The sequence below is a fragment of the Megascapheus bottae genome, unplaced genomic scaffold, assembly GCF_031878675.1.
Source record: "Megascapheus bottae isolate mThoBot1 unplaced genomic scaffold, mThoBot2.hap1 HAP1_SCAFFOLD_48, whole genome shotgun sequence".
NCBI classification, from domain to species: domain Eukaryota; kingdom Metazoa; phylum Chordata; class Mammalia; order Rodentia; family Geomyidae; genus Megascapheus; species Megascapheus bottae.
In genome coordinates this window covers 2,417,133-2,432,213 of record NW_028327313.1, presented here as the reverse complement: position 1 = coordinate 2,432,213, position 15,081 = coordinate 2,417,133, and the positions used below count along the sequence as shown (strand labels likewise).

General features: G+C 37.2%; 2 pseudogenes; both read right to left on the bottom strand.

The window, feature by feature from the left end:
- LOC150040131 (vomeronasal type-2 receptor 116-like) overlaps positions 1–15,081 on the bottom strand; it is an 87,763-nt pseudogene that overhangs the window by 59,151 nt on the left and 13,531 nt on the right.
- LOC150040132 (vomeronasal type-2 receptor 116-like) lies at positions 8,262–13,024 on the bottom strand (annotated as a pseudogene).

Here is a 15,081-nt window from a genome sequence, read left to right as displayed (position 1 = left end):
GTTATGGGTAGGGTTAGGGTTACAGTTTGGTTTATAGTTATGGGTAGGGTTAGGGTTACAGTTTGTGTTATGGTTTGGTTTAGGTTTAGGGTTTGTTTAGAGTTAGGGTTCAAGTTTGGGTTAGGTTTAGAATAAGGTTTCCACTCATGATTAGGGTTTAGGTTAAGGCTTGGGTTAAGGTTGGGTTAGTGTTCAGGTTAGGGTTAGATTTTGTGTTAGCATTAGGTTTCAGGTTAGAATTCAGGTTAGGGTTAGGTTTCAAGTTAGGGTTCAGTTTTGGTTTCAGGCCAGATTAGGGTTTGGGTTAGAGTTAGGATGCTGTGGTAGGATGCAGTTTAGGATTACAGTTAGGGTTAGGGTAAGGTTTCATAGTCGAGTTCTGGTTGGGGTTAGGGTTAGGACTCTGGTTAGGGTTAGGCTTAGGTTAGGGTTAGGGTTAGGATTATTGTTAGGGTAGGGTTAAGTTCGGGTTCAGGTTATGGTTATGGTGAGGGTCAGGTTCGGTTTCAGGTTCGGGTTAGGGAAAGGGGATTGCTTAATCTTAGGGTTAGGTTTAAGGTTTGGGTTAGTGTTTGTTTTAGGGTTTGGGTTAGGAATCAGGTAAGGTTAGGGTTCTGGTTAGGGTTAGGATTAGGATTACGAGTAGGGTTAGGGTTGGGTTTGGGTTCAAATTCCAGTTAGGGTTAGGGTTTTTATTAGGTTTGTTTTAGGGTTAGGGTTAGGGTCAAGGTTATGGTTAGTGATATGTTTAGGATTTGGGTAAGGTTTAAGGTTAGCGTTAGGATTAGAGTTTGGCTTATGATTGGGGTTAATTTTCACATTCATCTAAGTTAGAGTTAGGTTTTGGTTTTGGTTTAAGTTTGGTTTTGAGTTCGAGTTAGGGTTCATGTTTGGGTTAGATTAGGGTTAGCTTTCTCCTTTGGATTAGGCTTATGCTTAGAATTAGGTTTAGGGATAGGATTAGGAATTGTGTTCAAGTTTGGATAGGGTTAGAACTCGGTGTAGGTTTCTATTTAGGGTTAGGGTTAGGCTTTTTATTTGGATTAGGATACAGTTTAGAGTGGATGAAAAGCTGCCAGTGCTATAGCACACATTTGCTTGGAGAGCTGAAGCTATATGATGGTCATTCCAGGGTTTTTCTTTGACATTGGCTTCATAACAAAAAAATAGAGGCGTGATTTACAAGCATCCATATCAGAATTTATGCAGCCCAAATCTCAGTAGCCAGGTTAACCTCTAGCAAGACTAATCTCTAGCGTGGAGTTTTAGTTTGCAGAGTCTATTGGAAGTACCAGCAATTTTCATGGAATGTTTTGAAATTTGTTTCTCTCTGCCTCCAGCATTTCACTGACTTGTTTTCAGGAATTTTAGATTAAGAAACATACTGCTTCTCTGAGTCTTTTCTCTGGGTTGAGGATTGTCATCAGGGAATAGACACCCTTTACCTAAAAGGTTTTTGCCTCAAGGCTTGTATCCTACTACTTTGAACCACAGCTCTACAACTGGTTCTCTGGTGGTTAATGAAGATAAGTTTCTCAGGAGCTCCTGCCAGGGCTGTATTTGAACCTCAGATCTCAGCCTCCTGAATAACTAGGTTTAGTATCGTGAGCCACAGAGCTTTGCTGATTCTAGTAATTTCCAGCAACCTTGATACTAAGGATTTCATTTGAGCTTAACACTCTGTGTCTAAAAGTGTTGTTGATTTTTATTTCATTTTTTTCCTAGTGTACATGAGCATATGGCTTTCTGTATCCTCACAACAGGCAGTATAAAGTAAAATTGTGTGATATCATTTAATCCAAAAAGTACCAGAGTTTTTCTGTTTTTGTGCCTCTTATGAAAATAAGGTGAGCCAAAACCTGGAATACATTTTAAAAGATTGAGTGACCGGTGAGCCCTCATCTTAGTGAGCAGTAAAATTTTGAATATTCTGTCATTTTTTGATGTTTGATTATCACCAATGTCAACATCAGAACTTCACCTCTCTAATGACTATAACATTTGCACATCATTGACGAGATATCTAAAGCACCATCTCTCGTGTCATTCTATTAATTAGACTTGACAACCTTATTTCCTTTCTGATGGCCAACATGCATACTGACATATGAATAGTGGGTATTTGGGAATTCATGTGTTCTGATGAGTATGAATGGATTTTTACTAAATGGGACATCAATGTATTACTCGTGATTAATAATCCAACGCCATTTAATAAATTATTAAAATAAATCAGAAAGTAAAATATGAACTTCAATAGAAACTGAAATATTGTCACCATATATTTAATGAAAAATGTTAACAATTTAGAAATATTTGCTCAGCAGTGTGCCATTTAAAACAAACATAAACACAATGTTTTTTTTGAAAAATATATTATTATATTTCCAGTATAAAACTAATATAATAGATGTCTATTGGAAACACAAAGGTGAGAAAAAATGTACAATGTAAAAAATTTGTAGTGCAATGTGTAAATGAATGTGAAAGACAGACATTATGTAATTACATGTGTTAAAGAGTCATGTGTTTCTTTAAGTAAGTAGAACACAGTAATTCAATCTGTTTAAAATAACTAATGATAAAGTCCTGGAAATATAATGTCTTCTTGGTATAAACTGTAACAACACAAATTGATAAGATAAAAAGAAAAAATACATATATATAAAACATATAACTATATATACAAAATGTAAAGTGATTAAAAGCAATTTGAAAAATGCATTCAGCCATTTATTTGTTTTTTTTGTTTTTTCTCCTCATATCTCAATTTTTTACATATATATTTTTATTGTAATTAAAAGAAGGGTTACATTTTATTTACCACATAGAAGGTGCATTACTTTACAAACATTGCTATACCTTCTCATGTCTTCGTCTCCATTTCCCTACCCCGACATCTGCCCTTCATCTTGTTTGTTTTTTTCTCTCTTTTTTATTTTAATTAATAAAAGGTTTACATGATATTTGCCAGATAGAAGGTGCATTAATTCACATACATTGATACCCTTTCACATGTCTTGGGCCCCATTACCCTTCCCCCACCTGCCCATCTTGTTTCCCCCATTCCCTATCCAATTTCAAATAACCAAATTCATATCTATCCAATATATCAGATAACAAAGTGAGATACTGTAACAATATGAGATGACCAAGGGACAGCAAAAGAGATGAGAGATAACATAGTACATTAAGGACAACAATCACTCAGTATATGGTTCTTTTTTTATCCTGGAGATCCTTTCATTTCGAGTCATACTATATGACCTTATGTATGTAAGTTTCGTTCTATTGTAAATCTCTGCTATGAGAGCCCAAGGTTTCTACTAATTATGACATATGAGCGAAACCATTGAGCCTAAGTTCCTTTGAGTATGGCTTACTTCACTTAATATGATTTTTTCTAAGTCTTTCCATTTCCTAACAAATGGGGCAATGTCGTTTTTTCTGACAGCAGCATAGAATTCCATTGTGTACAAATACCGCATCTTGTTGATCCAATCATCAACTCAGGGTTGGATTCCATATCTTTGCTATGGTAAATAGTGCTGCAATGAACATTGTTGAGCTGGTGGATTTAGTATGTCTTAGTTTCTGGATGATTGGGTAAATGCCAAGTATTGGAATTGCTCGGTCATAGGGGAGCTCAATGTTTACCCTTTTGAGGCACTGCCATACTGCTTTCCATAGTGGTTGAATGAGTTTTCACTCCCAGCAACATTGTAGAAGTGATCCCTCCTGGCCACATCCCCTCCAGCATCTGTTGTTATTAGTTTTCCAGATCCTAGCCATTCTAACTGGAGTGGAATCTTAGTGTTGTTGGATTTGCATTTCTTTTATGACCAGAGATGTTGGGCATTTCTTCATGTGTATATAGGCCATTTTTTTCTTATGTATTTATTTTTTATTGTATTTAATAAAAGTGTAACATGATATTTGCCAGATAGAAGGTGCATTAATTCACATACATTGATACCCTTCCACATGTCTTGGTCCCATTACCCTCCCCCCACCCTCCTCTTGGTTTTCCCCCCTTTCCCTGTCCAATTTCGAGTAACCAAATACAAATGTATCCAATATAACAGATAACAAAGTGCGATATTGTGTCAATATGAGATAACAAAGGAACAGCAAAAGAGATGAGATAACATAGCACATTAAAGACAGCAATCATTCATTTTATGGCTTTTGTTTCAATATCCTAGAGGTCCATTCAATTAGCTTCCTACTATATGGCTTTACGTATCAAGTTTTTGCTCTATTGCAAATCTCTGCTAGTAGAGCCCAAGGTTTCCACAGGTTATGATGAATGAGGGAAACCATTGAGCCTAAGTTCCTTTGAGTCTGGCTTACTTCACTTAATATGATTTTTTCTAAGTCTTTCCATTTCCTAACAAATGGGGCGATGTGGTTTTTTCGGACAGCAGCATAGAATTCCATTGTGTACAAATACCACATCTTGTGGATCCATTCATCAACTGAGGGACATCTAGTTTGGTTCCACATCTTTGCTATGGTGAATAATGCTGCAATGAACATTAATGTGCTAGTGGATTGAGTATGCCCTAGTTTCTGGATGGTTGGGTAAATGCCACGTAGTGGAATTGCTGGGTCATAGGGAAGCTCTATGTTTAGTCTTTTGAGGAACTGCCATATTGCTTTCCATAGTGGTTGAACGAGATTGCACTCCCACCAACAGTGTAGTAGTGATCCCTCCTGGCCACATCCCCTGCAGCATCTATTGTTATTAGTTTTCCTGATCCTGGCCATTCTAACTGGAGTGAGGTGGAATCTTAGACTTGTTTTGATTTTCCTCTCTTTTATGACCATAGATGTTGAGCATTTCTTCATGTGTCTATCGGCCATTTTTGTTTCTTCTTCAGAGAAGACTCTCTTTAAGTCTTTGGCCCATCTTTCAATGGGATGGTCGTTACTTTGGAGATTAGTTTTGGAGTGATTTAATTTTTTGAACTGTTGATATATTTTAGATATGAGGCCTTTGTCCCTTGTATGGTTGGTGAAGATCATCTCCCACTCTGTAGGCTTCCTAATTAGTTTCCTAGCTATGTCATTTATCATACAAAACTCTGAAGTTTAATGCAGTCCCACTTATTCAGGCTTTCTCTGATTTGATATTGATGGGTATTGCGTTGAATTTGTAGATAGCCCTTGGGCAAGATTGTGATTTTCACAACGTTGATTCTTCCAATCCAGGAGCATGGGAGGTTTTCCATTTCCTCAATGCTGCTTAATTTCCTTTTTTAGGCTTTTAAAGTTTTCATCAAAAAGGTCCTTTACGGGGCCGGGAGTTTGGCCTAGTGGTTAAAGTGCTTGCCTAGCATGCATGAAGACCCAGGTTCAATTCCTCGGCACCACGTACATAGAAAAAAGCCGGAAGTGGTGCGGAGGCTCAGGAGGTAGAGCTCTAGCTTTGATAAAGTCCAAGGACAGTGATCAGGCCCTGAGCTCAAGCCTAGGTCTGGTAAAAAAAAAAAAGGTCCTTTACAGTAATTCCTAGGTACTTTATTTTCTTTGAGGCTGTTGCAAAAGGAGTTGCTTTCCTGATTGGTGCCTCGTTCCTCTCACTGTTGGTGTAGAGGAAGGCAGTTGATTTTTGAGGGTTAATTTTATAGCCTGCTACCCTTCCAAAATTTTGAATGAGCTCAAGGAGCTTGGGAGTAGAATCTATAGGATTCTTTAAATACAGAATCATGTCATCTGCAAAGAGGGAAGTTTTTACTTCCTCTTTCCCTGTTTGGATCCCATTTATGCTTGCTTCTTGCCTTATTGCACTGGCTAGAAATTCTAATACAATGTTAAATTGGAGTGCAGAGAGTGGGCATCCTTGTCTCGTTCCTGATTTTAGAGGGAATGGCTTTAGCTTTTCCCCTTTAAGTATAATACTAGCTGTGGGTTTGTCATACACAGTCTTTAATATATTGACAAATGTTCCATGGATTCCTACTTTCTCCAGAGATTTTAACATAAAGTTGTGTTGGATATTGTCAAATGCCTTTTCTGCATCTATTGAGACAATCATGTGATCTTGTCCCTGCTCCTGTTGATGTGTTGAATTATATTAATTGATTTGTGTATGTTGAAACAGCTTTGCATCCCTGTGATGAATCCTGTTTTATCATAGTGTATAATCTTTTTGATGAGTCTTTATAGATGGTTGGCCAGTGTTTTGTTGAGAAGTTTTGCATTGATGTTCGTCAAAGAAATTGGTTTATAATTCTCTTTCTTTGAGGAATCTCTGTCTGGTTTGGGGATGAGCTTTATACTGGCTTCATAGAATGATTTTTGTAAAGAACCTTCATGTTCAATTTCGTTGAAAAGCTTGAGGAGTATTGGTGTGAGCTCTGCTTTGAAGACCTTATAGAATTCAGCTGTAAATACATCTGGCCCTGGGCTTTTCTTAGGTGGAACGTCTGTTATTGCCATTTCTATTTCAGTGCTTGAAATAGGCCTGTTTGGGTTAGTTCCTCTTGGTTCAGTGTGGGTATGTTAATATTGGCTAGGAATTTGCCCATTGTTCTAGCTTTTCAAATTTTTGGCGTAACAGTTTAAGAAATATTCCCTCACGATACTGTGGATCTTGGTAATTTCTGTCGTGATATTACCATTTTCATCTGTATGCTCTCCTCTTTTTTTGGTAAGATTTACTAAGGGTTTGTCAATTTTGTTAGTTCTTTCAAAAAACCAACTCTTTGTTTGTTGACTCTTTCTATAGTTTCCTTTTGGATTCCAAATCATTTAATTCTGCTTTGATTTTAATAATTTGGTTCCTTCCACTTGGATTAGGGTTGGTTTGTTGCTCTTTTTCCAGGAGCTTAAGGTTACACATTAACTTGTTGGTTTACGATTTTTCCAACTTGTTGTTGTAAATAGTCAGAGCTATAAATTTTCTCCTGAGTACTGCCTTTGCCGTGTCCCAAAGGAACTGCTATTTTGTGTGCTCCTTATTGTTTAATTTTATAAACTGTAGGATTTCTGTTCTGATCTCATCGATGACCCATTGGTGATTCAACAATGTTCAGTCTCCATGAGTTACAGGGTTTTCGTTGGTGGAGATGTTTGTTCAGTTCCAATTTGATGCCCTTGTGGTCGGAGAGCATGCAGGGAATAATTTCAGTGATTCTGAATCTGTCCAGGTTTGTTTTATGGCCTAAGATGTGGTCTATTTTGGAAAATGTTCCATGTGCTGCTGAAAAAAAGATATATTTTGTGTTGACGGGTCGAATATTCTGCACATGTCTGTTAGATCTAATTGGTCTATATGGTTGTTCAATTCTAAGGTTTCTCTGTTGAATTTTGTCTTGTTGAATTGTCCATAGGAAAGAATGGTGTGTTAAAGTCACCAACAATCACTGTATTGATCTATGTATGGTTTCAGTGAAAGTAATGTTTGCTTGATGAATTTTGGATCTATGGGATTCGGTGTGTAGCTATTTAGGATCCTTATGTCTTCCTGGAGGAAAGATCCCTTTAGTAGTATGTAGTCATCTTCTTTTTATTTTCTCACTAATTTTAGTTTGAATTCTATTTTATCTGATGTGAGGATGGCAACTCCAGCCTGTTTATAGGGGCTGTTAGCTTGATAGAGTTTATTCCAACCTCTCACTTTCAAAAACTGTTTTTTGGGGGCTGGTTAGATGCGTCTATTGAAGACAACAGAATGATGGATCTTGCTTTTTGACCCAACTACACAGTCAATGCCATTTAATTGGAGAGTTTTCTCCATTGATATGAGAGTTAGGATTGAGAGATATTCATTTGTTCCAACCCTTTTTGAAAGCTTTCATTAAGGACTGTTTCTTGACAGTTCTTGTGGTACTTAGATGGTATGATGTTTAGGTGTCATTTCTTTCTCTGTATGGCATTTATGTTGGTTTTCTACATGTAGAACATCTTTGAGAATTTTCGGTAATGTTGGTTTCTTTGCTACATAATGTTGCAGCTTTTCCCTGGAATGGAATGTTTTTATTGTTCCCCCAGTTATGAATGAGAGCTTAGCTGGGTACAGTATTCTTGGTTGGTAGTTATTTGACTTAAGGGCATGACATATATGCGTCCAATGTTTTCTTGCTTGCATGGCCTCTGCTAAGAAATCTGGGGTTACTCTGATCGGATTGATTGGAAGATGGCAGCGGTTCAGTGTGAGTCTTTCTGAGCTCTTGTCAAGATACCAATTTTGGCAGCGTAAGGGACAGTACATACCGCAAATCGATCCTAAGTAACTCTAGCGACATACAGAGACCTCAGCCACAGAGGAAAAAGGAAGAAATCAGGCACAAAGGAGACAGCTGGGACCGGTTCCAGCTGCTCAGAGTGGCCATGGAGACAACGTGGCTCTTCTGAAACTGAGCAGAACCGCTGCTCAGCGCGGCAGACCCATCAGCTGCATACAGAGACACACAGAACCTGTGCGAGCCCAGACCCGACACGCAGATGTGCAGGGACTTGCCAGCTTCACGGATCCGGAAAATCCAGCAATTTATGAGTAACTCCAATGAGAAGTTTCCACTTCTGCTTGAGGATTGGCATTGGGAGGGAGACCCTCCCCCACAAGCTGAGAGCAGCGCCATCTTGACTCCTGGCAAGAACCTGGCCAAAGCAATTATAACCTGGGAGGTGTTGCTGACTGCACCATCTTTCTTACTGGCAAAGGATTTTCCAGAGATCCCTTAGCCAGAAATCTGGCCCCAGTGCTTCTGAAGTCCATCCCCTGTGCCAGCCACAAGCTTGGTAAACAAAACCCAGGTGCAAATCTTTCACCTTGTTTTCACAAACAAACAATCAGAACTGAAAAACCTCATAGCCACATCACAATAGAAAAAGACTTTCTGAAGTGTTTGGAACCCGAATTTAGTGGAGAAACAAGTTTTCTTTCTGGCCCTGACCCACCCCCCCCAAAAAAAAATCCTGAAGAATAACTTTTTTTTTTTAAAAAAAAAGGTTTTTGGTCTTTTCTTTGTTTTGTTTTTTTTTCTTTTTTTCTTCCATCCCTTTTTTATTTGCATTTTTAAATATTCTATTTTCTCTTTACTATCCTACATACACCTTTTTTTATCTCTTTCCTCTCTTGCATCCCTCTGTCACTGTGGTTGTTCCTGGAAACATAGTGACAGCTCTGGGTACAGTCTGAATACAAATGACATCTATATTGATACAGTCACCTGCGTTTGAATCTCCTAGTCTCAACCCTAGTATTTCTTTTTTTTTCTTTTTTTATTGTAATTAGTAAAAGGGTTACATGATATTTGCCAGATAGAAGGTGCATTAATTCACATACATTGATACCCTTTCACATATCTTGGTACCCATTTCCCTTAACCCTAGTTTTTCTTAAGAGCTCACAATAGTGAGGAATCTCCCCCCAAATCTTTCTATTTCTTTTCTGTTTTTTCTTTTGTTTTTTTCTTGTTGTTTTTGTTGTTGATTTTGCTTCTTTGTTTTTGTTTTTTTTCTCTGTTTTTCGTTCTGTATGTTTTTTTGTCTTTCTGTGCTTGCTGTTTGTTTTTTCTTACTTTGCTTTTTCCCTATTTCTTTCTTTTTAAAATTTTTTGTCATTGAAATCTCCTATATCTACCTCCCTCTTTTCTCAATAAATTCTTCTTATTACCCTTCTCACTTTCATAAGTTTTATCTAATCTTTCCAAACTTTGTACTCAAATATGCTACCTGCTTATCAACTTAGGTCAGACATCCTTATGCTATAACTTTTCTTCAGTATTATAATAATCTTACACTCCGACGTTCTTCCACTCATACCTCCCCTGTTCTCTCTAATACTATTTTTCTATCTCTGGTCCTCTTTTCATTTTTCAACCCTTATAGTGCACACATTTACACTTGATGTTTTTTTGAGCAATAATGTATATATAGGTGTTCAATTATATTATAGGTCCAGAGGGACATAAATACAATAGATATTGGATTGAGAGCTTACTGTTTTGGTCATAAATCGGTTATAAGTGGTTGTATTAGACTGGTCTGTAAATGCACAAAAAGTGTGATAATACCAATCAAAATTTGTGAACATCTAGGATCTGACAGCTAAAGAGGTCTAGGTTGGTTATAACTGAAAAATTATAAACTTGTTTAGTAGTAATCTTGCTCCCATTTCAAATGGGCAGAAGAAGAAACTCAAGAAAAATGACAAATCAAGGAATAACATCCCTGAACCAATATAAACAGACAATGGAACAGTCACTAGCAAACCTAGAGGAGAGTCTTCCAAGTGCTATACAAATGTAATTGATACATATCCTTCATGAAAAATGTGAAAATATAAAGAAAGGGTTAAAGGAGCAAGCCATAGCAAAACAAGAGGAAACCATAAACAAGGTGATATGTGAAAAAGGAAAAGCCATAAAGGAGGCCATAATAAAGGTTTTTCAAAGAAAAATGGATGAATTCATATAATCCACAAACAAAAAGGTCACCCAACTCCAGCAAATGTCCAAAGAGTATAAAGCTACTGAGCTAACTTCTCAAATGGAAATCAAGGAGCTACAGAAATCCATACATGATCTAAAACAAGAGATACAAGGCAAGAAAAATGAGTAATTAGAAGCAAGGGAGATGAAGAATAAAGTAAATAGCTTTGATAGCAGGTTAGACAATGCAGAAGAAAGAATTTCTGAAGCTGAAGATAATTTAGTTGTTATAGAGAAAGAACAGAAAATGAGTAAATTCAACTCTAGGTAATATGAGAAAATGCTACAGGAGATCCAAGATACAATTAGGAAGCCTAATTTAAGGCTAATTGGTATTGAGGAGGGTCTGGAGAAAGAGGTCAATGGTATTGGAAATGTACTTCAGGGAAGCATTCAGCCATGATAAACAGCTATTTTTTGTTTATTTTTCTTTGGCTATTAATCCATAAATGTAATACATTCTGAGCATATGAAAATATGGAACATCTTTTTTACCGTATATTTTTATTGTAATTAATAGAAGGGTTACATTATATACACGAAATGGTAGGTGCCTTACTTCACAAACATTGATACCCTTTCTCATGTCTTGGTCCCCATTTCCCTCCCTCCATCCCTGCCCCTCATCTTGTTTACCCTCTTCCCTTTCCTATTTCACATAACCAAATAAGCGTATATAAAACATATCAGATAACAAGATAAAATACTGTAAATGTATGAGATAACCAAGGGAGAAGAAAAGAGAAGAGAGATAACATATTATATTAAGGACAACAATCACTCATTTTATGGCTCTTGTTTCTAAATCCTAGATAAATGAGTCCATGTAGGAGCATTCTTAAGGGGAAAATGCTAACAAAACATATGTAAGAATTTAACAACATAGTGAAGTATAGGCAGAAAGTTAGTGTAATTTAAAATATGGAATAATATCTATAATTCTAGACACTCAGGAAGCTGTTGATTGGTGATCACGTTTGAATACAATCTGAAGAAAAATTCTTACCTCTAATTGCCCAGCAAATAGCCAAATGTGATGTTGGTGGTTGAAGTGGTAAATCCCCAGCTTTAATCAAACATCCAGGGATGATAGCCAGGTTTTAAGTTCAGGCTCCAGGACAAGTAATCAAAACACAAATTTTAGCAAAGAATTAGGAAAAGAAAGTAAATGAAGAGGCAACAGTAAAAATATAGTAGTGGAAATGATGAGATAAGTCCAAACTAATTAAAAAGCATCAAAAATACACAAATTTAAATTGAATTTTTGCTATTTATGGCTAGAACTATTTAGTGTAACATTACTAGAGAAAGGCATAAGAGTCACTTAGTAACTGTAGTGATTCCAAACATATGAAGTGATATTTGATAGAAAAATTCAGAGTAGATTTATTCTAAAACTTCTAAACATTTGAATAATCATGTTGGTTTCATATTAAGAGGGTCTGTTACTCCCAGTCCATGTTCTCCCCTGGAATCCATGCAGACAATTTCTATCTGGTCTTCACAAGTTGATGTAGCATTTCGGGGCAAAGATGCAGCCCAGGAGCCAAGCACTAGAGACCAAGATGGAGAAGGCCTCTACAGCCACCATAAGCTTCCCCTTGTCACTGTGGTAGATAGGCAGGAAAGTGAAGCAGATATTGCAAACCACCAACATGATGAAGTTCAGGAAATTGGCTTCATTGAAGGTGTCAAGCGGCTTCCTGGCCATGAAAACCACAGTGAAGCTGGCCATGGCTAGGGAGTTCAGGTACCCCAAAACACAATAGAAAACAGTGAGGGAGTTTTTGTTACACAAGATAATGTTGTAGCTATGTTCAGAGTGTATATCTTTGTGAATTAATGGAGGAGAGGTTCCCCGCCAGATTCCACAAAGAGTCACTAGGATGATGGTGCAGATTGGAATAATGAAGTTAGGTGCCCCTGCCTGATATCAGCAGCCACCTCATCCTTCTCCCAGAAGAAGTGGCAATAAAAGCCAGAACTACAGTTATAATTTTAGCCAAGACTGCAGAAACAGTTACAGTGAATGAAACTCCAAATGCGGTTTATTGTAGAATGCAGGTGACTGTATTGGGATGGACAATAAAGAGCACAGGACAAAGAAATCAGAAGATGAGGGAGATGAGCAGGATGTAATTGAGAGCCTGGTTATTATCCTGGACAATAAGGGTCTTCTGGTGTTTCACAAACACCCCAAGAACAACTGCTGTGAATGTAGAAAAAACAAGAGATATACATGTTAAGTCATCCCTAATGGCTCTCCCTAACCCAGGATACTTGTTGCACTTTGGAAGCACTTCTTTCTCTCTCTTGGCATACTGATGATCTGGGCAACTCACACATTGCTCCACATATGGTGCAGAACTCAAATAACAATCAGGCCCACTTAAAGAATTTAAAGGGAAATTAATAAATCCTTATGTAGATATATATTTGACATCTCAATAATTACTAGCAAAAACAATATTTTTACTAAATATTATAAGGTATGCTCATGACTATTTTTATATCTAATATGTTCTCATAATGATTGCCACAATCCAAGTTGAAGTTGTTTACTTGAGATGATTAGCACGCATGTTGTGTCTTGCATATCTAATAACCTAATAATAATTCTCTATATTTCTTCATGCTTCCATAATAATTCTCATCCTTTCATGCACAACTCAATGTACTCAACAAGGTGAATAGGAAAGATTGTACTGTCCTGTATGTCTATGTGCAACATGAATACTTGCCCTGTGGCCCTTCCTTGCAGTTATATTTGTCTCTGCTACTCACCTGTCATGCAGTAAGGAACTCTGAACCAAATCATTTATAGAAGGTATAAATTCGTGATATGTACAACATTTGTAGCTTCTTCTTATATCAAACCTGACCCAACACTTGCTCTGTTTTAAGAATATATCTGCCCACAAGAAACAAAGCTGTGGAAGATCTGTGTTTCCTTTATAATATAAAAATAATTTGGAGAGAACTGAGACCTTGTAATTAAAAGTGTTTTTCACATAATATGGCAGAGATCAAATTTAAATTACGGAGTAGTTGAATAAACATGAATACAATAGACTCCAGAAAACGTAATTGTATATGTAATTCAACACCCACTGTATTTTTTTCAAAAAGCAGCATTAGGGGCCAGGAGTTTGGCGAGTCATAGGGTGCTTGCCTAGCATGCACGAAGACCCGGGATCCATTCCTTGGTACCCCACATACATAGCAAAAAGCCGGAAGTGGTGCTGAGGCTCAATAGCTCTAGCCTCGGAAAACCCAAGGACCGTGCTCAGGCCCTGAGCTCAAGCCCAGGACAGGCAAAAAAAGCAGTATCCTCCATCCATTGTCACAATTAAAATAATAAGTAAAAGAAGGAAGACAGATTCTTGATGCACAACATTGTCACACATTTGCATGGATTTGGGGGGGGCACTAGGCAGGAGTATAAATTTCTCCCAAAGCCGAGAACATACCTGTCTCATTAGCAGTCTCATTCTCTGAGCAAGGATTACAGTCAAAGCAACAGGCAGCCTTTTCCCTCTGAGAGGATTTCCTGAATCCAGGAGCACAACTCTCACTGCAGGTGGAGTGACTAGGCTAAAAAAATCAAATGAGTGCCGGAATCTATTTAGCCTTTTTCCTAATTCTCCCAAATTTCTATTATTTGATGTAACTGGATTATGAAACACAGTACTTCTACACAGTCCATTAATTAAATGATGTTATGGTTTGCACATCATGAGACCAAAAGGCTTATGTGCTATCAGGTTGTTCTCTAGTCTGTTGAACTACTTATAAATATGAAATTTTTAATATTCAGAGATTAATATTGAGAATGTAAATCTTTCTGGAGCATCCTTGAATTCATGTCATTTCATGTCTCCCACTCATCTGTGAAATGGTAAAGAGCAAGGAGGAAGAATTAAAAAATATGCTATAAGGTAAAGCACAGAGCTCCCTATTTAGGATCATGTGAACCACCTATATATATTATGTTCTTGCTTTTCCATTATCTTGACTGAGAGAATGTTTTTCTCACAAATTCAATGATTTCATTCAATGATTCCTTTCTTTTTTTAATTTTTTATTGTAATTAGTAAAAGGGTTACATGATATTGGCCAGATAGAAGGTGCATTAATTCACATACATTGATACCCTTTCACATGTCTTGGTACCCATAACCCTCCCCCCCCATCCGCCCCACCCGTCTTGGTTTTCCCCCCTTCCCTATCAAATTTCAAATAACCAAATAAAAATAAATTCAATATATCAGATAACAAAGTGAGACACTGTAACAATATGAGATAACCAAGAGACAGCAAAGGAGATGAGAGACAACATAGTAGATTAAGGACAACAATCATTCATTATATGGCTTTTGTTTCAATATCCTGGAGGTTCTTTCAATTAGCTTCATAGTATATGGCCTTATATATCAAGATTTTGCTCTATTGCATATCTCTGCTAGTAGAGCCCAAGGTTTCTACTGATTATGACGAATGAGGGAAACCATTGAGCCTAAGTTCCTTTGAGTCTGGCTTACTTCACTTAATATGATTTTTTCTAAGTCTTTCCATTTCCTAAAAAATGGGGCGATGTCATTCTTTCTGACAGCAGCATAGAATTCCATTGTGTACAAAT